Genomic DNA, 27,551 nt, shown 5'->3' on the forward strand with positions numbered 1-27,551 from the left:
CAATCTTATTTGATTTCGATATCCAAATTTTATTTGAAATATGGGAAATAAATAGAAACATTCGGTATATCGTATTAACGAGTAAATTTACGAATGAACATGAGGATTAATTTTAAAATACCGATATTTATTATTATAAATAAAGGTAATCTGTGATTGGATATAGAAAAAATAAGCGTTTACGAATCAATATTTCCACGTTATCAATTTGTGTCGATGAAGAAGGATAAAAAAATAAATACGAACATTCAATCCAATTTATCGTATCATCAGTCCTCAAACGTTACTCCACTCTGCGAAAAATATTTTAAATTCGCAAATAAGGGAATTTTAAATACCAAAGTGAAGCGAAATTAATACCTTAAAATTGATATTTCGTACGCAAAGCTGGGCCAACATTAATACTCTAAACTACGAGATTCGCCCAACAGAAAGATTGGAAGAAAAATTAAACATTCAGAAAGACAAAAAGGACGTTCAATTCCATTTATCGTATCATCGATTCGGAAACACAATCACAAGCAAATAAAAATTTAACTGTATAGAATGAGATAAAAATCATATAAAATATAATACACAGGAAACGAATCAAAATTAATCAGTTAAAAAGGGTAGAAGGGAAACTAAGCGTTCAAAATGCAAAAGCGATTTAAACTATACTTCGCTTTATTTTCTAGTAGATCGCTTCTAGCTCGATTCGATGGTGAATGACTCATTTTGCTCGAATTTCCAGGTGAATTTTCGACGCACCGGAAGCGTGACCGGTTTCCCTTTCAAAACCTATTCCAGCAAGTGAATAGGATTACGCGGAATCACCGCGGAATAATTTGTAATGGAGCTGTGCACGCTAGAATAACGCGATCGTGAAATAACCCCTGACTGCCTCGTAACGATTTTTTCGGTTTGAACGAAAAAAAAAAAAGATTTCGTTGTTGGCCTTTGTTCGACGCGCAGGATCGAACAAAAGGGCAAAATAAAAAAAAATAAAAAAAATAGAGAGAGCGTAAAACCGTCAGAGTGGCTTAAAGTGCAACGCAGCCCTGCGATAAATTCATTTCCAAGCCACTGAAGGTGTATGGCGTGCCCAATTTGTAGCTAAATGTGGCTCAAGACAAGGGATCCCGTCAATGAGAATAATAGGATTTAAGTGTGAAAGATACCACAAGATGGAAATGAATGTGAATGTTTATCATGTGACACGTGAAACTAGTTTATTCACGGACAGTAGATTATCGAACGTGTTGCGAATTATAGAGACATTGATACATGGAAATTGGATGATGAGAATCGATAGTAATATGATGTAACGTCGAATGATTTTTTTTTTTTTGCAAATTGAAAAAACACGCAGGGTGTAATTTTTTCAGTAAAAAGGTTTAATAAGGGATACAGACGTATTAGTAATGTATTAATGGTCGAATGAATGAGAACAGGAACTTTTATTGAGCGGAATGGCCACGCGATTGTGTGTCTGCCCAGGACTGATCGTTTCTACTTGCTATATTCTTACTCCGAAACCCATGAGTTGAAAGTATTTGAACGAATAAATCGAGATGAAATAGGGAAAATACGTTGCTAGAAATAGTCGAGAAGTCAAGTTTTTAAATATTTTCACAACATCCACTGTAGTACTTTACAAATGCATTTTTTTATAAATATTTCCGACGTATTCCAAGACTCTCTGTAACATCTATTCGACGAAACGATTCGCTGAATCTTCTTATCCACAATTAATCAGAGGATTTGTGAAAATTCTCCGAATGAAATTAAAACTTGAATTCTCAGACAATTTTATCCATCAGTAAAATCGCCGAGACAAAACTTTCGTAAATTTTCCCTTCGTGCAAGTAACGGAGGAAAGAAACAAAGTTGCACTATCGATTTTTTGTGTGAGAATTTCTTCCTTGCATTCCTAACGACTTCGAGAAAACAAGCAGAAAGTTTACGAAATGACAACAAAAAGAATTAGGACGCCATTAGTTGTAAGAACCGGTAAAGCTCATATGGAAGAAGCTAGTCTATTGTTGGGTCCATAAAAGAACAGAATCAAGTTGCCTAGTGCAAAGCGGACAATGGCAAAGGAACGGACGTGCCTTGGAAAAACGATCTCATTTTCAGAAAAGAATCGAATGAGAAATTTGTTGTAAGGAACTTCAAATTGCTCTTCGAGCGTCGGTGTGCAACGATTACAAGAAGCGTCGTCGAAGTCATAATGAATAAAGTTACTATTCGGGATAGTCCCATACAATTTACTCTAACTATGGAGAAACTATTGCGTAGCACCGATCGTTTTTATCCTATTAATTTACTTTACTTTACCCCCTCTCCCTCGCTACCAGACTGCGGATTCCTACGCACTTCTGAATATACCTAAAAAAAAAAAGATGGAATTTAAACAAAAGGCACTTTTCATCTATCAAATATTATAGTAAATATTCTATTTCGAATGTTTTTTTTCTATTTTTCCGTATCATACGCATTGTGCGCATTTGTATACCTTTGAATTTCACAAAAATACAGAAAAATTCGTAGTCCACTGATCGCTTTGAATGTCCAATTTCGATGTAATGCGGAAAAAGACAATTTACACGCCTTTTTCTTTCTTTTACATTCGTATACAAAGCGGAAAGTGTAAGTTACCATTTACAGGTACAATGGTCGCCAGCATCACCTTGTACCGGAGACAAAGGTTATCCAGCGTGAGTACCCGGCAGCCTTGGTACCCGGTCTCTCGCGTGTGTGAAACGTCACGTTACACGCGTTATGCTCTCTCGCCGGCGGCTGAACACCAGATCGGTCGAGAGACGGTGGTTCGTGGAAGGAGAAAGGTTGAAGGAAACGGCGAGAGGATCAGAGGGAAATCACGAAGGCAACTAGGGAAAGGAACCACACGGTGTACTAAAGGCGCCGGAGGAAGGGTGCATAGGAAGTCGAGGGCAGAGTTCGCTCCATTCATAGCTTCGTATGCACACGCCACACTCGAATGCACACGTGCACCGCTGCGTTTGGCGGCGATGCGTGCATCGTGATGCTTGCCAGTGACTCTCAAGGCCGAGCACTGCTCAAGACCCGCCTCTATAATTAGCCGAGTCAAGGTTTTTCATTCTGATTCTCCTGGATTTCGCCGTCTTCGATCGTTCAAACTTCGAGAATTTGTTGGTTTTCGGGATTTTGGGGCTTCTTTTATAAACGTAACGATCGTATCGATAGCCTCTAAGTGCTTAGCATAACTGTGAAATTATTTGTATACCGGGTCACCGATCGTATCCGAACGTATTTGCCATATTCTTTGAATCTTTGCTTAGTTAGAGTGAATGAGATAAATATCACGATCGTTTGTATAGTCTTCGTGCTATGGAAATATTTAGATTGCTAAATAGAATATTCGTCCCAGCGTGAAAAGAATAAATTTCTAATTGCGATATTTATTAGCTACTCGGAATCTCGTGGGAGTTTACGTTTTATCATTTGCGTACTCTGTGTACATAAACGATAGCAGTAGTACGAATTGGACTGAATGTTATCAGGGCTTTGCGATATCTTGCGAGAGTGCCATCACGGATGTTGCTAAAGTCTCTTTCGCGAATCCTCGTATGTCGATCCTTATCTAATATTAGAAATTGGATTGCAATATTCGTAGACAGCAATTAAAATGATCAGAGTTTGTGCAACAGCCGTGGTATAATGAATTTTCACAGAAGAGAAAACAAAGACTAACAGGAATGTTCATAAACCGTACTGTATCTTATTACATCCATTCCGTCCTAACAATCTTCCTTCGCATAAATTATACTTATCTTCGATAATTTTGTGTTTGTAATCACGACAATGTGTCGTGATCTGAATTATAATGAGAATATAGAGATTACGATTGAATGGATAACGGGGTCTGTGCCTCTGTCTCGAACAAATTATTATTCACAAAATTACAGGAAGTAATACTGATCGAAAAACTGAACAATTAATTTCCTCCTTCCTGTATATTCCTCTGTCTTACATTTTTCTAGGTTAATTCGAGTTCCATCCGTATAAATTTAAAAAGAAAAAAAAATACGCTACTTCCTCAGGCAAAGAGCCATCCTGTAAAAATTGCTTTTTCTACGAAAAGAGAAGGATACTGTCCCCTGTAAAAAAAAAAGTATTCGCCCTTTTTTAAGCAGTGCTTTCTTCCCAACAAACTGCTTTCTTTCCTCGAGGGCAATCTTTATAGACTACTCCTTTGAGAACGCTATCAAAGAAGAGGATATTGGTAAACTCGATGGCAAACCTTTATTACATTAAATTTAAAGAGGCCACTTTTCGTTGTTAGAGAACCATTTGCATAATCGATGTTACTATCGAATAACACACGGTTACTTGCTATGCGGGTTCAACGGGCTTAACACGGCGTAACCACAATTTTATCTCGATCACATTGGATAATTTAAGTTTCTTACATAGTTAATTATTTCCTTGAACATTTCTTTTCGACGTGAGATTCAGTTCTCAGGATACTCAAAGCAATATACAAAATTACAGAATTACAAAATTTTCCAATAATCGTATTTCAAAAATATAACATCCAATTTCCAAACCATTTAAAAGTCGCATTTTATTTTAACAAAACATCGACCATCCCTTTTCGATCCAATTTAATTTCCTAAACCATTCAGCTACCAAATCACTTAAATGATTCGTACCCCAAAGACCGATATATCTAGAGCTTCTAACTATCGAATCACTTTTATCAAAAACCCAAAGTTCACTCTTTACATCCTCGAGAACTCTTTCGCTCAATCCAATTCAATATCCCAAACCATTCGAATGAGCGTATCCTAAAGACCTGAAGTAATCCAATAATTCGCGAAGAAGAAATAAGCAAAATCACCATGGAGGTTCCTCGGGACTTTCGACCGAAGAAAGGCATCGTGAAGATGGGCCGCGAGGGTGCGCTTTTAATTAAAACATGGCGCTGGGAGAAGGACTATCGGCCGGTTATTAATCGGACACGATCACGCGATATTTCCTCGCGATACGTACGCCAGCCGGCACGAATTTATCGTCGCGCCACGGCTGATTTATCAGCCGGAATCCGATTTATCAGCGCGACGCAGCCGCGCGAGATCCTCGCGATCCAGACGCGGATTGGTCAATCTGTTCGATGCATCGCGACGCCGGCCCACTTTTTTTTGCGTTTCCATCCACCCCTCGCTCTCTATATTTCCATCTTGTTAAGAACACACAGCTGGTCTGGCGCTCTGACAATTTTGAGATCGAGATCGTTCTGATTTGTTGTCGAATTGGACATGACGTGTTCCGAATTGAGGTTAGGTTCATTCACCTCTCGGTGCGTTCCGTACGTTCAGATTTGAATCGTTGAGGATTTGATTTCTTGATTTCTCGGGATTGAACAGTTGAGATAATTCTGAACGATACCAATATAAAATACCAATATTTGATATTGGAAATAATAGCGTAACATTAATTTTCCAGCAAATGAAATTTTATTTAAAATACTCCAGACGAATCATCTTTATTGAATCGTTAATTAAATTCGCAAGCATCATTCGTTGGTAACTCGCTTGCTTTCCAAAGTAAATGATTCGCGAATTTTGTGCAGAAAATCCTATCCTCTTCGCAAACATTATTTCATCGTTGCTTCAATTTCCGGTGAATATTTCGGAGCTTCTTCGTTTCTCGTAGCTCGGTTCGACAAATCGAATCGCGGACTTCCGGCTATTGCCGGAAGCGCAACTCGCCAGACTCTACCTCTGGACGATTGGTCGTCTTTCGAAATTGAGTTCAATCATACGTATGTATATTTGTACAAATTGAGAAGTACGTAGTGGAAATTACCCTGTTTTGAACCAGTTCGAGTGGATTTAACTTGCATGTTTGCATTTGGATATGATACTTTGGAATAGGTCGAAACGTTTAGTTATTATATTGTCGGTCGTTGAATTAGCATCATTTATCAACAATTTCGCTGAATTATTTCTAATATCTTTGTTTACATAATATTTGCATTTCCCGCTCGAATTTTATCCAGGCCTCAAACCTTTTTAATCCTCGTGAAAAAATCAAATTCTCTGACAAATGAAATATTCCATAATTCCATTGACACAAATAACAATAGAAACAATAGCCAATTTCATCTCTCCATCTTCGTAATTAAATAAATCCTTTCTCCTTGAATTTGATAAACTTTCAAGGGCCACAGGATAGAGTAAAAAAAACCAAAGTTTCTATCTAATATTATTCCCATTGGTTGTAGCAGTTCCATCGTATACATATGTGAAAACACATGGTAAGAACTACATTCGCGTACCGTGTTCGTACACGGTGAAAACATTTCATCGGGAAGAAAGAGACGGCGAATAATCCGACAGAAATGTTTACCAGCCTTCGCTGTTGTTATTAATTTAACGTTTTTCCCTCCCCGTTGGCTAATTCGTTCGAGCTCTCGAAAGTGATGTAATTTCACACTGCGATGATTTATCCGAGCGTGGGAAAGTCGGTGATTTATCGAAATTCCCTGCAAATTTTCAATAGCTTATACAAAGCTTTGTAATTGCATCGACGATTCCTTTTTTGCAACGTTTCTGTTCGAGTGCCTCATCGTGTCGTTCGAAACGATTATTAAAAACCGTTTGTTTTTCCCTTTCTAAAGAAACGAGATTTAAAACGGACGAAGAGATCGGGCACGCTTTAATTCCATTGATTTAGATTCTCCGCAACGCCAGCATGCTTTATTAATTATATCGTTGAACGTTCGCAACGTTTCGTTTGGATCCTCCGGGAGATTCTTTTCACGGTTTGTAAATACTTTGTGCATATCAACGGTCCTAATCGAATTAGAACCACGTACAGAAATTTCATTTCTCTAGCTACGATACGAAAACCACACAAGAGAAAAATATGATAGGTTCGTTTTGGTTTGACTATTTCATTCTTATATCGCTTGCTGGGTATAAGTTAGCATTTTATTAAATCAATTAATAGTAGTCTGCGTGATTAAATTTATGAACATTTTTTGATATTCAAAAGGATAATACGAAACGCATATTTCAAATTAATTAACGACTGTAAATAAAGTGTAACAAGATCCTTGAACGTTGTCACCAGAAAATGGCATTAGATGGTACTTCAAAGAATTAGATGTTGTGTCCTGAAAGTAATTAATATAGAAGGTATAAAAAGCATGAAACTCGGTGGTTGGAATGGTTTCAGATGCTTGGTAATACCCTTGAGCAATTATTAGACTGCGCATTTGCATGGCTACCAACGAATATAGAGTAAAATGAAGTCATTATTTTAATGGAATTCGAATGGTCGACTTGGTTTTCCATACATTTCTTTTGTTACAACATTAAATACAATGAACTTGAATATTAGCTTTTAAAACTAGATAGTTATGAAATGTTAAATATTGATAAAGACACACTGTTATTTTCTGTCTCTGCTGTAATTTAACAAACTCGTGTCCCATTTTCGTGAAAATATTATGTTCTATAAAAACTTAGTCGGAAATGCTTCGAATTTTATGAAACATCAAGTATTGTAGAAAATTGTACAAAATTATCAAGCGCTGAAAAGAGAATTTATTTATAGAATCAGAATGGAATGACGTAAAAGCGATACGTTCTTGTTAATGGATAATTTTAATTTCAAGGGAAGAGGAAGAAATTTGAAAATGACTCCGTAATTCCAATCCACCATCGAGATTTATCAAGATGATCGTTTGTTAACGAATTTGTGGTCCACGAAATTCAGCGATTATCGACCGAAGTTTTATTACGTGAAAGTGGCGAGATAACATTATGCATATCCGGAAACTGATTGGAAACGATAAATGACCGACCATATTGAGCGGTCTATTAAACGAATTCGTTTCAATTTCCCACGTTAAATCCGTTATTTTCACGTTGCATTTCGATCAACAGACAGAAATTCTTAACAGTGTGAAAATTAATACAAAATAAGAATCTGAATAAGATATACAATGTTAAAAACATGGGAAAACAAATGCCAGAAAATTCCCTGAAATAACAATATATTAAACGTATATAACATTCGTATATAGCAGCTTACAAGATGTAAAATATGAAATTTTTGCGAGGAATGTTTTCTTAAAGTCTCATTCAATTCAAAACAGAAATAGGTAAATCTGAAAGCAAATTAAATGTACACATAATATTTTAACATATTTATTACTCATAATACATGAATAATAATAAATCAAATACATTTAGCTGATATGTTAGCATTTGGATATAATTAAAGATATTAAAATATTATGTGTATATTTGATAACTATTGATTACTAGAAACGATCCAACGTTCAATTTCCATGATGCGTTTGCACGGAGCACCTGCGAAATCAAACCTGCGCCTAGTTCGAAAAATCTGTGTTGCAACAGTCCATAACAATATTTCAACTTTGCAACAATGAAACGTCCTCCCTTCTCAATAAATATTCCCACGAATATGAATCAATCAACTAGAAAGAGAGGACTGAGAGAACTGATAGAAACAAAGTGATTTAGGAAGTTTGTAAACGAAAATTTCTTCAACCAGCATAAATGATTTGGACTTTTTCATTTTTACATATATTCTCGATCGATGTTTCAATATTTTCCAATATTCCGAGCAACAGGTGATCGATATCCAATAGCATGTTTTTTGGGACATGGAAATACACATCTAGCACGGAATAGAAGGAACCGAAAGCCTGGATGGTCTCGTTCAAAGTTGAAAGAAAATTGTACGCGCGATGCATCAGATTCGACGTTGAAACATACTCGTGTATTCTGTGATCATTGTCACACGCTCCCTTCGAACAATACGCACGAGCTAAAGGGGGATATTGTATTCGACATTGATCCATAAATTAGCGGTGCAACGTAAGCTCCCGGAAGTGCTTAGCGCGGTGCTTCATCATATGACACGGGACAACGCAATATTGTTATATTGTCCGATTAAAATATCAAATGCTGCGTTTCGGTTATTAAATTTAATATCATACACGCGATAGAAAGATGAATTTCATTATCTAAAAAAGAGAAAGAGAGAGCCTTGCTGCCCAAATTGCCCAGTAAGTTTTAATTCTAAGTTATAGTGGCTCTAAAAATGGCACGAAATGCGAATAAAATAATACAGCAAGCCGAAATAGATTCTCCAAGTCAATTTTGAATTTGTATTTATTTATACTAATTTCTATGGTCCATTTTATAGCTCATAGATTGACGGTTTCAAAATATTTCGTTATATTTGGAAAAATCATGCGTTTAAGCGTTAAGATCGTCTAAGGAATTTATTACTTCGTTCGTGAAAAGCAACTTCTCCATGAGCAGTACGCATTTTAATGGCTATTTATGCCGAACTCTTACCTTTCAGATTGGTTAGATAGAAGATAAGTATGAATAATGGCACATGTTATTTTCTGACAATAATTTAACATCATAACGATTTCTATCTCTATTAGCATAGAACACAGTATTAATTCTAAGCGAACGGTAATTGCAATTACCGTTACAAAGACCGACAAACAGAGATACTAGCGTTAATATGGAATTAGCGTGAATAATTTTCTCCCCGGCGATATTGACATCGATACGTTGTGATCAAAGTTAATAGTTTAATCACTTCGTATTAGAACTCGCGGCTACGCCACAGGGTTTCAGGGTGTATCTCTGTTTTCCATTCCTCGATATTACCGCTGAATTTCATATTGGCGCCGATTTCTGCCAGATAGTCCATATCTCTCTTTCTCTCTTTCAGCTAGTGAAAATTCGCGTTAAAATTATCGCAAAATCTGATCACGAACGTTTATCATCGATCGGATAAATTAAACGCGTATACCGAAATTTTATTAGAAATTTTATCGATATTAACCGTCGATTGGTGTCGCTGAGTCATTAACGATTATAACAATTTTGTTTAAATCTTTCCGTCAGATTATTTCGTTCTTAATTTATACCCTCGCGTACTACGCCCTATCGTTCGTGCTTTTTATCGCGTACAGTAGAAAATGAAAATTAAAATTAACTTTCATAAAATTAATTAAATAACCTGACTCAAAATGATATATGGTTCAACGGTCAACGATGCTAAGTGACGGCTCGTTCGTTTTTCTTCTTCACAGTGTTTTATCGTTAACTCGATTAAGACATTTGTTAACCCCAAAAATTATATTTTATGTACTTCCATGTATTACCTATATGCGTTCTTTGCATTTGTATACTTTCAAATGTTTCGTAAATTGTATAAAACTGCATAAAATCCGCAGTCTAATTATTAGCTGTGCTATTACCGTCACGAAGAGCAATCAAAAAACGCGAGGAACGCGATCGACGAAGGCGTGACGTAGAAAAGGGGTTGTTAGCAGCTTGCAAGAAATAGAAAGGAAATTGGCACGTAGGATGGCCGATCCGAAATATTGACGAGGTAAAACGCTACTCGGACACTGACAAATTGTCCGTTGTTGCGCAGACTATGACGCGCCCCTTAATCAAGCCGGATAAATACGAGAAGCGCGCTTTAGGGATAACGGGACCGCTTCCTGTCTGGAGAACAAGAGGGAGAGAAAGAGACATGGAAAATGGCACTTTTTCCGTGGTCGGCCAATTCAGCTTCGCGTTCGACGACCACGATGGTAATGGTATTGTTGGCTTTTTGATAGGATAATACAATACGTCGAGAATAATTGTGATTAATTCAGAAACGTACCTTTTTCAATTGCCTTTCGGTAGTTTTTAAATTTTTCATTAAAAATTTTGCACACGCATAGAAAAAGTATATTCATTTCTGGCTCGTATTTCGGTAGTTTTTAAATGTTTGATTAAAAAAATTGAACATGCGTGAAAAAAGGTATTCGTTCTTGCTTTGAGAGGATAAAAAAAAAATATTAATTACTGATTCTTTGACGGGTGATCTATATTGAAAATCCGTAGTTGAAAAATTGCAATTGCTTCGTAGACGTATGTTTTGGCACTGTTGTTTTGTTATTTCTCTAACTTTCGATTAAAAAATTTAGATAAAAGTAGAAACGAAGACATTACTTTCCTAACTTAGTTTTTACAATTTTTTGACGAAGTTTTTTTATACTGGATTTTCAAATACTTTAGTCGCTGTACGCTCGTTCTTTGATCAGAAGCCACGTGAAGTTATTTGAAACGAAAAGACGACATAGATTAAAAGGAAGGATCAAGTTTTTTTTTTTGCTTTTTCGGAGAATCGCGAGCTGGATGGTGGTCGATTTAATTCGCGAAATCGACGATACTGTCTTGCACACTTGGATGATTTCGATTTCAGCTCTGTCAATCGCTCCTCGTGTCCCCTTGGGCAGAATAAAGAAAAAACGAGACGTAACTACGAATTTTTATTCCCTGGAACATAACAGAGATATGATTTCGGCGAAGTCTATCATTCGAATATGGGGCGGAATTACGTTTCGAAATGTTTTTCCCAATCTTCCTTCAAACTTCTCCTTTACCGTGTCTATCGTTCTTATTCTGTTTTTTTTTTTTCTTTTTTTTCATCTCGAAAGAAAATTCGATTTTGATTCACGAGGATGATTTTTAATGGAAATATATATAGTGGTTCACGAAGGTATTTGATAGTTTATTTTACAAATTTGTAATTTAATGAACATACCGAAAGAAATGAGATCTAAGCAAAGATTTGATTTTCATCTAGAACGCCATACTTTTAGAAATCTTTTTACAAAAACCTGTACATCGTTTAAATGGAAGCTCGAGTTTTTCATTTGCGAAGCTGAAATATATTGATAACTAGTTGTTGGCAGCTGCCTTAGAACCGAAGGGCAATTTCTTAACTGGAAGCGCGGTTAACTTGTTCCGCCCATTTTAAATAGCTGAGATCGCAGATAATGAAAATTTCAATTATCACTGGATGCTTCATAGGCTCAATTAACGGCGATAAAATTTTAATTAAAGAACGAACGTGCCATTATTAATAACAAATTAAAAGGGACGTAAGTCTGAGATACACTTTCCCAACAATTTCCTTCGGATATTACCATCTTTATCCTTCTTATGTTTTCTTCCCTATTTTACATTCTAATTTCCTCAATCACAAAGACATTCTACAAATGGCTTTCTTCCAATGAAAAATACCCTACAAAAATAAAATTGGCGTGTAAATGAAGGAACAGGGTTATTATTTCTCAAGAGAGTTAAACGAAGTACGTGTATAGTCGTAAAGGAAATGTTTGAAATCGATTCAAGACTTTTTCTCGCTGCGATCGTCAGCTCCGTGTTGTATTAAAATAATCGCTTATAAATTTTCATGATAAACGTGTTAATCATTTATAAATTCGCACGATAAATATGAAGAAACTAGCAGGTATTTCTGAATTAATCAGACATTAGGTTAGATAATAATCCACGATAATAAAATTCGATCTGAGAATCTCACGAGTACTCGTTCCATGAAAAATTCCAATTCCCCCTTTTTTATGGGATATTGATATCTGTAAACCGCTGGATCACATTTTATCACACACTATCGTTCTCGAGTGGGAACCATTATGATCGCAACCAGTTTCTCATTCACGATGAAACACATCCTGGGAATAACTCTCGATAAATTTCAACGTCGAAATTTTCCGACGCGATTAGAAAAATCGAGTTAAAACCAAGCATCGACTAACGCTATATTGACTTACATCACTATGATTTTCAGCACGCCGTGTGAACCGTTCAGAAGTTATAACGTTTAACCCTGTAAATTGAAAGATAGAGAAAAGTAACGTTACCAACATTATTATCTAAATTGACTTTGCCATTTACTGTTATTATACGCCACTTCCTTGTAGTAAATGGACTTGTGGAGGTAACTCATCTGTGTGTATGCGTGTGTTTAGAAATGAAATATTAATCTGTACCCGTGTAATGAAATTGAGAAATTTACAAACAATGAAATTGATCACCTACTGGCTTTTGAATATCTCAGCTGATCTGTTCTCTGAAAAAACGCTACCTTGATCCAAGATAATAATTAATCTCGATTCTAGTATCGATGGATCGAGAGAGAGGGAGAGAGAGAGAGAGAGAAAGAGAGACGATTTCAAGGTAAACTCTCGTCTGGTTTTCCGGTATCGATCGTTGTTCGTTAACGTTGCTCGCGCTTATCGTAACCGCACTGTCCGACCGCGGAAAATATTTCGTAATACGCGACCGCGTATTAGTTTATTGGAAAACTATGGTAATCGCAATGATCCCTGCTTGAGCGGCAATTACACGGCGGGCTTCCGAAACCGCGGAACCGAGGCTTTTAGATAGGCAACGATCCGGGACCGGCGATCGGCTCGAATTAACGCGTATACGCAAACCAAGATTCCTAAATCGCGCGAACGAAACCCGCTGGAAAATCGGCCAAGCCGCACGAACCATCGATCTCTCGGTGAAACATGTTTGTTTGTGCCCATGTTCCTGTACCGTTGTGTAATATTCCACACCTCACTGAATATTTTCCACGTGTAAATTGTATGTTTTTGTTTCCCTTGCTTGAAATATCGAGACTCGATCAGAAATTGTTGTGTCATGCGTGTTTGCATTTGTAGGTTTTCCGTTGAAGGTAAAAAAGTAATAAATGGTAGGGAATGATAAATTATAATTGTTCGGAAACGCTCGTATTGCATTTTGAATAATTTGCGTGAATAAGTACTGTTTTTCATCGCTAAATAATTTTTCACGTTTGAGAGGAATTCATATGACGTTTTATTGTCAATTTCCTACCGTTGAAAGAAATATCGGAGAATGGTTAATATTGGTGATTTCGCGTTTCAATTTTATTTCAGAGGCTATTTTTAAATCATTAAAAACCCTCTCGCTTGTTATTTGCCACTGTGTAATTAGGTTTTCATTTAAGATTCAATAAATTGATATGGTTAAATTTTTATCTCAAAGAAGCTTCTAATAAGAAATTTGTTTCATAGCGATGACCTATTGCTCGAAAATAATTCGTCTCGGAATTGTTGCTACGGAATTGAGAGATGATGGCAAGAAACGGTAATTTAGGGTAGAAAATTGAAATATAAAGCGTAGAAGGGAGCTGAAATTCTGGAAAACTAACGAGTCATTGAATATAAGAGGTTTTAAAATTGAAAATTGGCACGCGATTACGCGTGGTAGAAGAAGAAAGTCAATGTACGACGAGAGGTAGAAGTTTTCGAAAATAGAGGTCGATATGCTATGAAGGAAAATGTCTGTGAATTAAAATTTCACATAAATAGATGTAAGAAGAAGGTTCTAAACCTGAAAGGCGATGCGCGACAGCAGCAAAAAGTAGTTTAGGTTAGAAAATTGATATAAAGCATTATATAAAGGGTAGCCTGTGCGAGAGGCAATGTGTAATGGAAGGAAAAAGTTTCTAAGGATAAAAATGGATATGTGATAAAGAAAAATGTTATTTCAGGTAAAACTTGTTTTGTGGTCGAAAGAAAAAGCTTTTTCGGCTTGAAAGAAGGTATATGATAATAGAAAAAAGTAATTTAGAGTATAAAACAGAAATAGAATAGATGCGGCAGTAGATGATTGATAGAAAATGTCCATTAAATTGCAATCTGTGGTGTTTGATTAAAAAAAAAAATAAATAAAAAAGAAACTATCTATCACGCGATTGGGAAAAACATATTTTCGATTGAAAGTATAATACGAAGCAATGGATGGAGCCTTCTGAAGTTGAAAATTGATACACGACGAAAGTAACGGTTTTTTTTTTTTTTTTTTTTTTTTTTGAAACTGGAATTCCATCTCGCGCTATAAGAGAAAAGTTTATAGAATTGGTAATTGACGTAATTTTACTTATCTCTACTATATTTTTCAATTTTGTATAATAATTGAAACTATCTCAGCCCTATCAAATTCGAAAGATTTCGACCTCGTTCTAACGTCTTTCGTAAAATCTCACCGAAATAAAAAGAAATGAAACAAAGATTAACATCGTATTCCGTGAATATGCCGTGCAAGATTCTTCGTTGCTCCATCCAATGAAATCATCGATGAGAAATTCGCAGGAACAAACGAATAAAATCTTAAACGAACCGAAATTTTAAATGAAATTCTACGCCAATGAGACACGTACACGGCTACAACTTTCGTAGCCTGTCTCACGAGTCACTTTCGAAGGTATATACGAGCAACCGGGCGATGAATGGACCGGAACAGGTTCTGAATCTTATGCAATGATAAATGAGTGACCCCGCGGCATCGGCTTCACCTGCACACCTGGACGGCCCTCTCGAAGGAAAGGTGTGTGCGTGTCGACGTTAACGCGCCGCTCAATGGGTCCTCGCCGAACCAACATCCACGTGAATTAATCGATCAAATAATCGTTTCCGGGAATCGCCGCGAAACTCACCGCCGGACGTTGTGGGAACTCACGACTCGCGTTGGCTTCTCGCGGAATTTAATCCTCCACTTTCGCTTATCTACGCGACCCTCTCGCCTATACGTAATTGTACGTGTAAGGAAAAATCCGTGGTCTTCTTGAGAAACCTTATGCGTACTAATGCTGCTAATGCTGGTTTAACAAATTTGATGATCTTATGGTCTAGAGATAAAACGAAATGAATACTATTCTCTGTTATATGGAAAAGAATTTGTTGCCCTAACTGTTTCGTATAATACGAAATATACAGAATGCAGGTTCGTCTGTATAAAATTCTCCATTACCATTATCCTCTTCTGAAAAAGTATTTCCGTCCTCCTATCTGAAAATTATTAAAAATCCCTCCCCCATCAACCGCTTTCTATTTTCTCCGCTCATTTCGCGAACTACGTTATACAAAACGAAAAAGAAAGAAGAAAATAAAACAGAACTAGACAGAATCCAATATAGAAGGAACAAAAAGATCGGTGATAATCCCATCGACGAGCGTTGAACGGAACATTTCACAGCGTACGAGGCAGTTACCTATTAAAGGTATCGCGCAAACGCTTTACCGATGAAAAAAGCCCGTTGGAAACCGGCCGGAAACAAAGTGCGTCCTCCGTATCAATGGAAGCGCGGCCGGAAGCTGTGCACGGGCATCAACGCGCTCCTACCTTCTCTGTCCGGCGTGTCAATAAAGCTTCGGCCAATATTTTCATCTTTGCGCTGGCTACGTGTCACTGTCGTCTCGCTGTCTAACACGATATATCTTTATCAACGATGTTGCGACGCGACAGGTACCGCGCGAACGTGTTCGTTTATTAAAAAGAAAGAAAAAAAAAGCGAGAGGGGAATAAAAAGAGGAACATAGAGCGAAGAGAAGAAGAAACGAGCGGAAAGCGTGCGTTAATTTTAGCGAAGTTGATGTAACGGGCCGTGACCAATGTCGGCTTTCCTTACAGCCGGATGGCCTTCGACTAGTCACGCTGCTGTTTGAAAATTTCTTCTTCCGTACTTTTTACACCATTCGAAAAGATTCACTCGGTTTGTAAACGAATCAAGGATTTTAAATTGCGAGTGATGTTACAAGTTGAGGAAGGCGTTGCGGATGTTAAAGAATTGGGAACGAAAGTTTTAGAAATTTTCAAAGTTCGAAAGCTCCAGCGAAATATCTAGCGAAGCGTTAAATGCAATTTCCTTTTCGAAATTCAAGCTTTAACTATCTATCTCCGCCTTTCTTAAATCCATTCTAAAAATCCAAAACTTCGTATATCTAGCAATTTTTTAAGCATTAGAACGATCATTTTAGAATTCTTGAACTTGAAATATCTTTCCTATAAATCGTAAGGATAACGAACGTTGCGATTTTTGTACCGCGGACACCAGATTTCTGAAACCTACACGATCACGCGTGCATCTCGAGTATGAAATTTACGATTGAAAATAATTCTTTAGAACTCCGAAAGTATCGAAGGTTTTCCATTTGCTCTGAACAAAATATAGCATTGAAATAGAGCGTTTTTGCATTATCCATCAAAGCCGATCGGTTATTCGATATTTCGGATACGTCCGTCTACACCAAATTTCAAACGGACGTGACTGGTGGCGCGTTGAACTCGTCGCTACCTTCGACCCCGCTAGACAGCTGACTGATTTGTAAACTGAATAATTCATGCCGAGAATAATTAGGCGTTTTATGCCTGCCGCGACCACTAACGCGATTCAATTCGCGTGGTTATCGCTCCGCGTACGGGCAGAACGGTTTCCCTTCGAGACTGTGCAAGGTCGGTGACCCTTCGGATTAAGAGTCGAAGTGCGAACGAAAATCAGTTCATATCGGTGACAGTATGCAAATCTTTCTTTGCAAATTTCCGATAATTTAAATGAAATTTGATAAAATGATAAAACGCTGTTCAAAAGAAGGAAAATGAAGCGGAAAAATGATGAAATATCTGTTTTCTTTGCTTGGAATAAATATGCTTTCGTTTCCCATCCGAGTAGCTTTATTAAGCCTTTGTGCTTGAACATAATTTTATTACGCGCTCGACCAAAGAACTAGGTACACTTTTGCAGTGTAACTTTTTGAAAGCAAAGGTTTCTCTTTCGAGAAGAAGGCCAAAAATATTTATAAATTTGTTCGCATAGTATTCTTCTTCCCTTTTTATTGGTGAAAGCAGTACGAGAAACAATTTTCATGACTGTGACGGCGCCAATGGAACACAAAGGGTTATTGAAAGTACCGTTTCGTCGAAGCCGACATACTTGCCGTCGAGTGCCATACAGTGTTACTATTATTTTCAGAAAATATTCTTCCTCTGTATTCCATAAAATTTCTACAGATATTTATTTTTAAAGCTGGCATTGCTAAAAAAAAAAAAAAAAGAAAAAAGAAAAGAATAAAGGAAGAAAAGGGAAAGAAAGAGAATAAAGGAATAATATGTTCTTGGAGATATAGCGCGTTTCATCTGTATCATTAACTGTTACATAGGAGAATGATAGAAAAGCGTACAAACATTGATACGCGAAAGCCATCGAAACTGGAACTTTCCTCGAGTGTCCAATTACCTTTTCAACTATGTACACGATACTGTACCACTTTTCGATCCGACCAATCCCGTAATAGTATCGACCTCCTAACAATTTGAAACTTGACACGCAATTAAAACGAAAAGTACAAGCCAAACTAGAAATAAACATAAAGAAAAGAAACATTAAGAAACGTAGTATAAAAAGCTCGGTCCAAGTTACACAGATGTACAAGAAGAAACTTTAAACTTCAGCAACAGCTTCAATCGACGATCGTTCGTTATCGTAGCATGTGTGTGTACGCGTACGTGTATGTGCGTGAGTGTATGTGTACACAAGGATGGAGGAAGAGGTGGGCTGAAGTTGGAACGGAAGGAACTTTGGCCTCGCGAGTCCCATCCAGCAGCCCGAAAATTATGGCCACCTTCCATTGTAGTAATTCAAAAGATGGTGGTGATTTGTTGTTGAAGAGAAATCGTTGCGCTCGAACTTAATTTACAGCGTGGTCCCGCTGCCGGCAGGAATTAAAGCGTCCAGTTCCACTGACGGCTTTCAAGGGGGCTGAACAAAGCGTCCAACGACTCGGAAACAGCTTTTCGTTCCTTTACGCTTTATAATACTCTACGCGATACGCGCGAGTCTTTATTCTTTTCTCTCTCTCTCTCTCTCTCTCTCTCTCTCACTCTCTCTCTCACTCTCTCTCTCTCTGATATCCAATTAATTTTCACGTAATTTTAATTTTAATCCGAATTTTAGGGAATTATATACTTCTTTAGCGCGATGAATGTCAGATATACAGCGAAGAAAATTAAGTGGTCCAACTAGCGCGTTTCGCTGATGCTAGCACAAGTACATATGTTCATTAGCAGATAATTAGAGGAAAAATATTTTCTCTCCGACGAGGTAATTAAAGCTCCTCTTTGTTAGTTTCCGGCTTTTAGAGACACGTTTCGCCTGTTCAATTTCAAATTAAAGATTTTGGTAGATTAACTCGGCGTGTTGTGGTCGCGTTTCAACTTCTCCGCGATTACAGCATACGTGATAATTGGCATTAAGAGCTGAGAACCATACACGGATACTAGGTGATTTTTTATATAGTCGCCGTTAAACTGGAATTTTGCTAAGAGTCGGTTTTGTACAAATCTTTTGTACAAATACAAAACTTATCGACTATTTTTAAAGGACTTACATCCTTCAGCCTAACAATTTCTTTCTTCTTAGAGACAGAAGATACTTCTTCTTAATGGCAAAATACATTAAACCAAGGAAACCATCAAACATGTACTCTGTCGTGATCTAATCTTTGTATTAAAAACTTCATTCGCGAAGTTGGAATATGCTAAAATCCAACCAATTATCTATCTCTATATTCACAGTGTAAAACAGACATTCGATTTCATATCACGATATCAAGTTTCCGAAACGGGAAGTCGACTAAAACGAGCCGTAAAATCCTTAAGGTAACCGGCGCAATTGCTGACTGAGAAGAAGATTACACGAGAAGGAAGCGAGAGGAAATGGTTGGAGGCGTTTTCCTTACCGCGAGTAAATATTCCTCGCGGCCTCGCTAGGATCAGAAGAATCGAAAGCGAAAAGAAGGGGCTGAGGAACAATCGTTCAACCCCGGGCATAACCGGCGAGAGCGAATCTCGCGTTTTATCGAATATCGATCAGATTTCTTCGTCGTTGTTGTTTCTGCTGCTGGTCCCGCGTTTGATTTTCTTTGCCCGCGACCCGCCGTTTGCGGAAGATTCGGTACGAATGAGAAATCAGAATAACGGGAGAGGAGAAGCGGTTTGTTTAAAGGGTAGAGGGAAATCAAGTATTTCGCCCGATGTTTGCGGGCAAACACGATCCGCCTATCCTTTATGCAAACCGCGCTTTCTCGAATTATTTTGCAGAGACCATTGCACACGCGTGTACGCAAGCTGCGGAATATTATATGCCCCGACGAAAAACACGAGAGAGGCGCGTTTTCATCGAAATCGCGGACCAAATGCGTGTATGAAATGATGCCATTGAATAAGATAACGGGAATTAAGAATTCTTGGTGCCACCGCTTATAAAAGTCAAGAATCTTTCGAGTTAATAATTGTCCGAGACATCTTTCTTTTAATAACAGCGGAGTAAATTTTGAATATCGAATTGAATGTATTATACAAAAATCAATAATAGTTTGATATATATATTAGGTCGTCCGAAAAGATTCTTTCTTCTTATAAGGAAATAATGGATACACATTTTCCGTTTTATATTATTTTATCGAATTACGTATGATCCATTCTGTTCTATCAAAATAAAGATCACAACGTTCGACGGTTTAGGTTTCATGTTCGCATAAAAATACATCGTTGTAAAAGACGTGTCTGTAAAAGAAAGACAATTTTCCGAAAACCTAATATATCAAACTATAACAGCTTCTAACTCTTGAAACATTGCAAATATAAGAAACGTTAAACAGAGAAACATTTTTATACAGAACTTGTATCTTGCCAGAGGAAGTTAGCCTATGCCAACGCTTATACCGATAAACAATTGCCGATGTAATAAACAATTTGTAACATCATTTGGCGAAAAAACAGAGTGCGGCCATCGTTTAAATTTCAAGCTCCCAAAATTGACGATCGAAAGTTGTGTTAAAGGAAAGCGGTGCCGACGATTTAATGAAGCATAATTTTCACGAATAGAAAACTATAAATTGGTGGATCGGAACCGGTAGATCATCGCGGAATATTTCAAACGCGTTCGCCAGTTTCTCTGTCCACACTTCGCTTCCCACGTTCCCCACTTGGTTGCCCCTTGTTCTTGTTGACTCAGGTCAGCCTTAAGGTCTTTGAAATTATACGACCGCCATACGGCGAACATCTCGTGACTATTCACCAAGTGTGTAACCACCTCGCCGCCGAGCAAGCAAGAATTCCGCTCACGGACGGACAGTTGGATCGTTTGATCGGCAGAAATGTTACGTAATATACCTCGCCGGCTGCCCAGGCTCGAGATCCTCTCCTCTCGTTCGAGTATGCCGGCGCGGCGTCGCTTTCGACGAAACTGGTCCCACGACTTTCGCGAACGTTTGAATAACAGTTCGACTGTGATCGTGTTTCCTCCCGAATATCTCTAAACTTTGCGACTTTTTTATATTCTCTGGAGAAATTTGTTTATATCCTCTAAAGGATATCGCTATTATCGTACACAAACCAAGCTTAGTATAGTTAGGATAGGCATAAATGGACGTCGCACTCGCGAAATTAAGTCGACGCTTGTTGCGAAGAAAATTAAACTATAGCGTACGTTTCGAAGATTTTATTGAAAACCTGTTTTAGCGGAACTAACGTTTGATGTTTAGGATTCTGGTAGGTTTATGAGCGGCAGTGTAACGCGTGTAATTATACGAGAAAGCAGTCAAGTAATTTAAGAGTGTATTTGTAATAGCAGATAATGTTAGGGTTTTTGCCTTGAATTTGAATATTAAAAATATGTAGGACACTTTTCATGAAATTAACTTTGACTTTTATTGAGATTAAAGAACTCTCATAAATAATATCGAAATCTTTATCTAAAAGGAAGATATGAATCGGACAGAGAAATAACTTGAGAAGTTGGAATATTCTGGAATGATTCTCTGGTTTGGAAGGATTAGAAAATCGAGAAGGACAACAGTGACCCAGTGTAGACAGATCCTTCATACCGAGGTGTGCTCGCCGAGCCACGTTTCGTGAATACCAAATTAACGCCTAGTTAACTTCCGACGAAGAAAGTCGTTTGCATGTTGCACACGAACTACCTTCTCGCGTGCGTGCAATTTCATGCCGGCCAACAACGGTTATGACTTCATTCCGTCCTCTGAATCTCGATTTCGAAATTCGTCAGTATCTCTATATTCGCTAATTAACTACCTTGATAAAGGATTTCGAAATAGCGTCAAACGTCCTTTATAATACGTTACATTCTTAATGGAAGCAACTATGTTGAGCGTGTAAAGAAGAGTTTCAAGATTTCTACTGCTTTAATTTTCGATCTTGCGATCTTTAACGAAGCACCCGTTTTTGGTATTAAACAAGGACCTAAGATTTTCAACGCGTCCATTCTTTTTGATTTTCCAAGACAAGGAACGTTTTTAACGACTGAAATATTTTCCTTGGTTAAATTTAACACCAATATGTCCAGTGTTCCCAATTTCTTTGTCTTTTTTAAGAGAAATTGACACTATTAGCGCAACGATCGTTTTAAACGTGCAAATAGAACTGAAACACGCGCGATACTTGCAATTTTTAGCTTTCGAAAAGGCATTGAGAATCGTGTCAGTAAGCTAAGTGCTTGTCTAAATAGCGAAACTCTCGAACAGAACAAAGGCTTCCTCCGCGGGCAACTAATTTTCAAGGAATCGACCGAGTGGAATCGATCCTTTGACGATCGTAAGAGTGACTCGCAATTAAACGCAATGCAAATCTTTTCCTAAACGTTCTTAACAGAGTCTTGTACAGCCACGAAGAAGCTCTTCACCGAACCGAGACAAGAACGTCGAAAGGAAACAAACGGCCGCAATAATCGCAATTGTCCCAATTTTTTAATCACCCGAAGCCAGAGTCGATTTCTTTGACCAGTCGAACGAGACATTTAGCTTCGTCTTTCAGCGAAACAGAAATCCAACGAACGATGAATAAGAACACTTTCTTATTCGATCTTTCGCGATGGTCGTTATTGCCTAAGAAGAGCGACTAATCGAAGATGGATAATTAAGTCACCATCGACTTTATCGCGGATTCAGGGAAATCCTTTGATCTAAAGTGCGTTGTTAGAGCCGATCGAATCACGTTGAAGATCACGTTGCGAATGCTGATCGTAATCGAATAAATGTTTGCCGTGTCTTGGAATTTATACGTTTGCGTAATATATTACGAAGAGAAGAGAAATAAGAAGATTAGAGTAATCGCTTTTATACACAGAAGTAATCATGTTTGCACGATTAACGAATTGTTAATTAAAAGTAAATAATTGATCTATAGTTATAGGGGAAGATTATTAAGGAGGAACAGATTTGAAATCACGTAACCTGTGATGGGATGAAAACGATTGGGATGTGATCGAAATAATTAAAAATAAAAGGTCGCTCGTTTTTTATTTAATCGTTAAACGCTTGAAACCACTAAAACAAGATAGATAAATTTCCAATCCATCAGAGATGAAGAACAACCGTGCGATTCGATCATTGTCATACGCCAAGAAGGCGAACCGATTTAATTGATTCGCCGACCGATTCGTCAACGAGCTCGACGGCATTTTAATCGCGGTCGTCTTCGATGAAACCCGACAGATTTATAAATAGTCCGCCTGCGTTTTCACATTCTCCGAACGAATTTTAAAGAAGCCGGTCGCCGCTTTAGTATACATCGCACTAATTAGATTGGTTAGACTGCTTCCACTCTACATGCTATATTGCGGCAAAAGAGAGGGATTCGCGCGAAAACAAGGAGAAAAACGGTCGGTTTCACGATTCGATCGATCCAAAGTCCGAGCAGGTATGAACGAGCGTTCGCTTTACGAATTTTCATAGAACACGTTCGAATTTCGCGTCGATGTCACCAGTCATATTCCCTTCGTCCTTACTCTTATTCTTTGATCGTCTATGGATACCTGAACCAGCAGCTAAATTATTGTTGCGACTACTTTAGTTGTTATGGAGGACCGTATATTGATATTGCGAGTGATTTATTGAATTACAGGAGGATTTTCCGTTACCTACATATTCAAACGTGTATCATACGCGTCATTTCTACGCTTGTACATATATATATGTAGAATTACGAATATTTGTATGTACATGGACGTGGATTTACGATGTTGTTCACAATAAACGTGTTAATTACGCTAAAATACAGCTAATTACGTATCCTGTCATATTCACGATATAAAATAAATACATTCGATTCCAAATACAAGCTAAAGCTCTCCAACTAAATTATTATCGGTAGCGATTTGTCGAATTAGAGAAAGGCTAGCGAAAAGTAATGGCTTTGATGTTTTTTGAACAGGAAGGAAGAAAAGAAAGGGAAAAACGATTAATCGCCGAACAGAGTAGAAATCGATTCGAATGTTTCTTAAGTTAGTACGAAGTTTGAGTAATCGAATTGAGGGCAGGTTTTAAGTGGTTTCGATGGCGAGAATTAATGGTCGATATTGTTGAAATACGATTACGAATACAAAACACGTATCTCCGAGAAGCGATCGATTCTCGTTTTTTGATAAATAATAGACTGCTGATTGGTATTTATGCAAATTTGTATCAATATAATTAATTGCTAGGTAATTACTTAAGAACTTTTTTCTAAGGAATCGCACGATTACTCATTAGCACAGAACATATTCAAAAATGATTAAAATAACGAAATTACATCTGTATTAGGAAATAAATCAGTAACAGATCCGACCAAAATTGTTCAGAATGGAATAATCGTCGCTGAGAAAACGAATACACTGGCACGTTTCGCGGCTACATGCGATTATGCGATTCGCTAAAATTCGTAATATGTTCCGCCGGTATTAATTATTATATTAATTATCAATATATCGGGACGGCCGTCACACGCGCCGGCAAATTTATAATTAAATGTATTCTGGACAGCAGCGGGATTGAACCGTCCCCTGTTCCGAATTAATTTTCAACGTCGAAACGCCTAACTTGTCACGTAAACGGCCTCCGGTCCAGGGCCATTCGATCGTGCGCAATTAACATGATCAAAGCTTTATGAATCACTAAACGAGACTTGTCCAACGTTCTCGCAATACATCGTGTATGCTTTTGTCGCGATCGATCGTTTCTGTGAATCGCTTCTGAAATTACCAGCGCAACCCTCTTTTCAATCGTAATCGGTCGTAGCCTCGACAGATTTTTTGTCAAATATAATAATCAAATCTAGTCAAGTCTACTAAAGTCTATTTAATAAATTCAGCAATAAAAATTGTTGAAGTAGCTTCAAGAAAAAACTCTACATCTCCATTTATATATATCCGTGACCTGGAGACTGCTATTTCGCAGAAATATTCTTGAGTATGCATTATGTTTTGGGTTGCTAGGTTTAAGAACAAAAGAACTAATAAACAAATTTCTATTTATGTTCCCTGTAGCCGCTAGCCCAGGCTATAAGCTTAACTTTTTTGGCAATGTCCTTTTGCTATAAATATACGAACGCGCTTCCTATCATCCTATTGTCTAGTAACACTAAGAGAGCAAGGATCAGAATCGGCATAAAGTTATACTTATATATTATACTTACACCTTTAATTATTTCTCGTTCTTCGATCAGTCAACCTCAACCTCAACAAAAATGAAACATCGAACAAAGCCGGAGGATAATTTCTCTTCAAAATCTTGCGTTTTTTCCAATGCAACAATTTCGTTGACAAATCCAATCCGGAGGGGTAAGTTACAAATTTTTATTGATATCAGGAAATTTACGAAATCCGACAGTGCGGAAGTTTGAGTGCGAAACAGGAGGAAATACTTGAGCAAAGTTATTTGCGATCAAAATCATTGACAAGATTTAATCGACTAAAATTTTTGTTGTGCCTTCTCTAACCACGTTACGAAAAGTATAATTTAAAAGGATAATACTTTGGCGTTTCGCAATAATCAATTAAAAGCGACGAAAACTTGATCCCGTTTTACGAGTTCATCGTCCTTGCCGATAGATTTGATCGACGAAATCATGCGTCACGATGACTGTACCTAATCCATCTTCCCTACCTATCAAATTCTTTATCGAAGTCTGCCGATTAAAAGACCAAGCATCTACGCGAAGATATCTGGAAAGAAAGGATGAGTGTACACGTAAGAAAAAGCAGGGCAAGATTCTCAGCCGATCGCGGAGGTAAACATGCCATCCGACCATCAGCTGGCATTTAGTCAGAGGAGCGACAAGAACCGAGCTCATTCACGATTACGACGTGCAGCTTAGCCGTGAACACAGAGAGACACGACGGATACTTTGTACTAGTTTTTCCAGGCCGGCCCTCCACTAGCTGGCATTATTATGTGTTCTCGGTACGGGTAATTAGCCTGGACGCAGTAGCGTGTACGTGTATATACCGGGTGACCATGGAGCACCAGGAAATCGTCGACCTACCGCTGCAACACGTTCGCTGCGACTTTCACGCTTCCCTCGTCTTTCCCTCCTTCTTTCTTTCTTTATTCGTCTCTTTTTTTTCCTCTTTGGTTTTTTTCAGGCGATTCGCTGTTTGTACGGTCGATATAGAATGGCAAATGCCGCTGGAATGGCATTTGCTTTGTGATTTTCACAGGTGATTTTATTCGAAGGTTGGACGCAAGATTGACGATATTCGAGACTCGAGAAGTTCGTCTTTGAGCGTGACAAATAAAATCGAACGTGTTGAGTTGAAAAATTGAGAATTCGATCGGCAGGAATTGTTAGAGTATACATTGATGTTGATGTTAATTGAGGAATTAAAATAATCAGCAACATTGGTCAAGGTTTAGTTCAAATTAGGTTGCAAGCAGTATCTCAAAACATTAAATGTAATAATTAAAAGTTTGCGAATGGACTTAGCGGAATACCGCAGTGTAAACGAATCAAGGGATGTCCTGGTAGAAATTACACGACGTAGAACTGAATTTCCATCGTAAATTAAGAATATGTAAACATCGATGGAAGCTTAAATATATTAATGAGAATTAAAGATAAATGTTGAAATTTGGAATGTATCTGCTGATGAAATTTTAAACGTATTAAATTATTGAAACTCGCATAATAAATCGTATGTAAAAATGTATCTATTTTCGCGCGTGTAGATGAATAAATCATTGAAGCAACAAAATTTTACAACAAATTACTTCGAAATTTCTAAGACCAAGATTACAACAAATATACAAAATTCGTCGAGACGCAAATAAGCAATTGAATTTAGAAAATCGTTCGAAAGGAACCGATACAGCACTTCACACGGAGAGTCGCGTTTATAATTTGCTTCGTTTCAATTAAGTTTCGAAGATTCATTCCGGTTAGACGAGTTAACAATGAAGCAGCGTGGAAGCTCGCCAAAAGCTGGCAAGATGACAGAAACGAAATGGCGTAAGAACGACGCGACCAGTATGTTCGATTAAAACTTAATCTGGCATGAATGGAATCGATACAGAAAACCGCGGAAAGATCAGAGGCCTTCGTCTCCTATTCAATATTTGCCCTCGTGTGCAGCTGCGAAACCGGCCACGCCACTTTTATTTTATGAAAATGAACATTTCCATTCCATCCGTGGCCGATCGCAATGTCAAAGACGACCATGACGGCCGCGGAAAGTGAAAAGAATACCTTTCAAACTATTAACCACGGTTAAAACCCGTTCGAAAGTGTATTAATTGGTCGTTACAAGGGGACCAAGGACGCCATTTATTCCCCTTCCTGTCTCCCCACCTGCGTTTTCATGGAACGCGTGGACGATACACGAACGAAACATAGGAAAAGGATGTCGAGAGTTAAGAACGAAAATTATTCTTGCGGTTTTCGATGCGGTTTCACCAGAAACTTTGATTTTACAAATTTTAAAGAAACTAAATAATCGATATTAGATACGCTTTTTGAATTTTTACAACAACGTACACATAAAAATAAAATTCCACGTTATAAGTCAGATAAAAC

General features: G+C 37.7%; 1 protein-coding gene across 2 annotated transcripts in view; it reads right to left on the reverse strand.

Annotated features, from left to right (window-relative positions):
* Positions 1–27,551, reverse strand: part of LOC139985932 (uncharacterized) — a 51,595-nt gene that overhangs the window by 17,822 nt on the left and 6,222 nt on the right. The gene's annotated exons all lie outside the window — the stretch shown is intronic.

The sequence above is a fragment of the Bombus fervidus genome, chromosome 3 (genome assembly GCF_041682495.2).
Source record: "Bombus fervidus isolate BK054 chromosome 3, iyBomFerv1, whole genome shotgun sequence".
Taxonomy (NCBI): domain Eukaryota; kingdom Metazoa; phylum Arthropoda; class Insecta; order Hymenoptera; family Apidae; genus Bombus; species Bombus fervidus.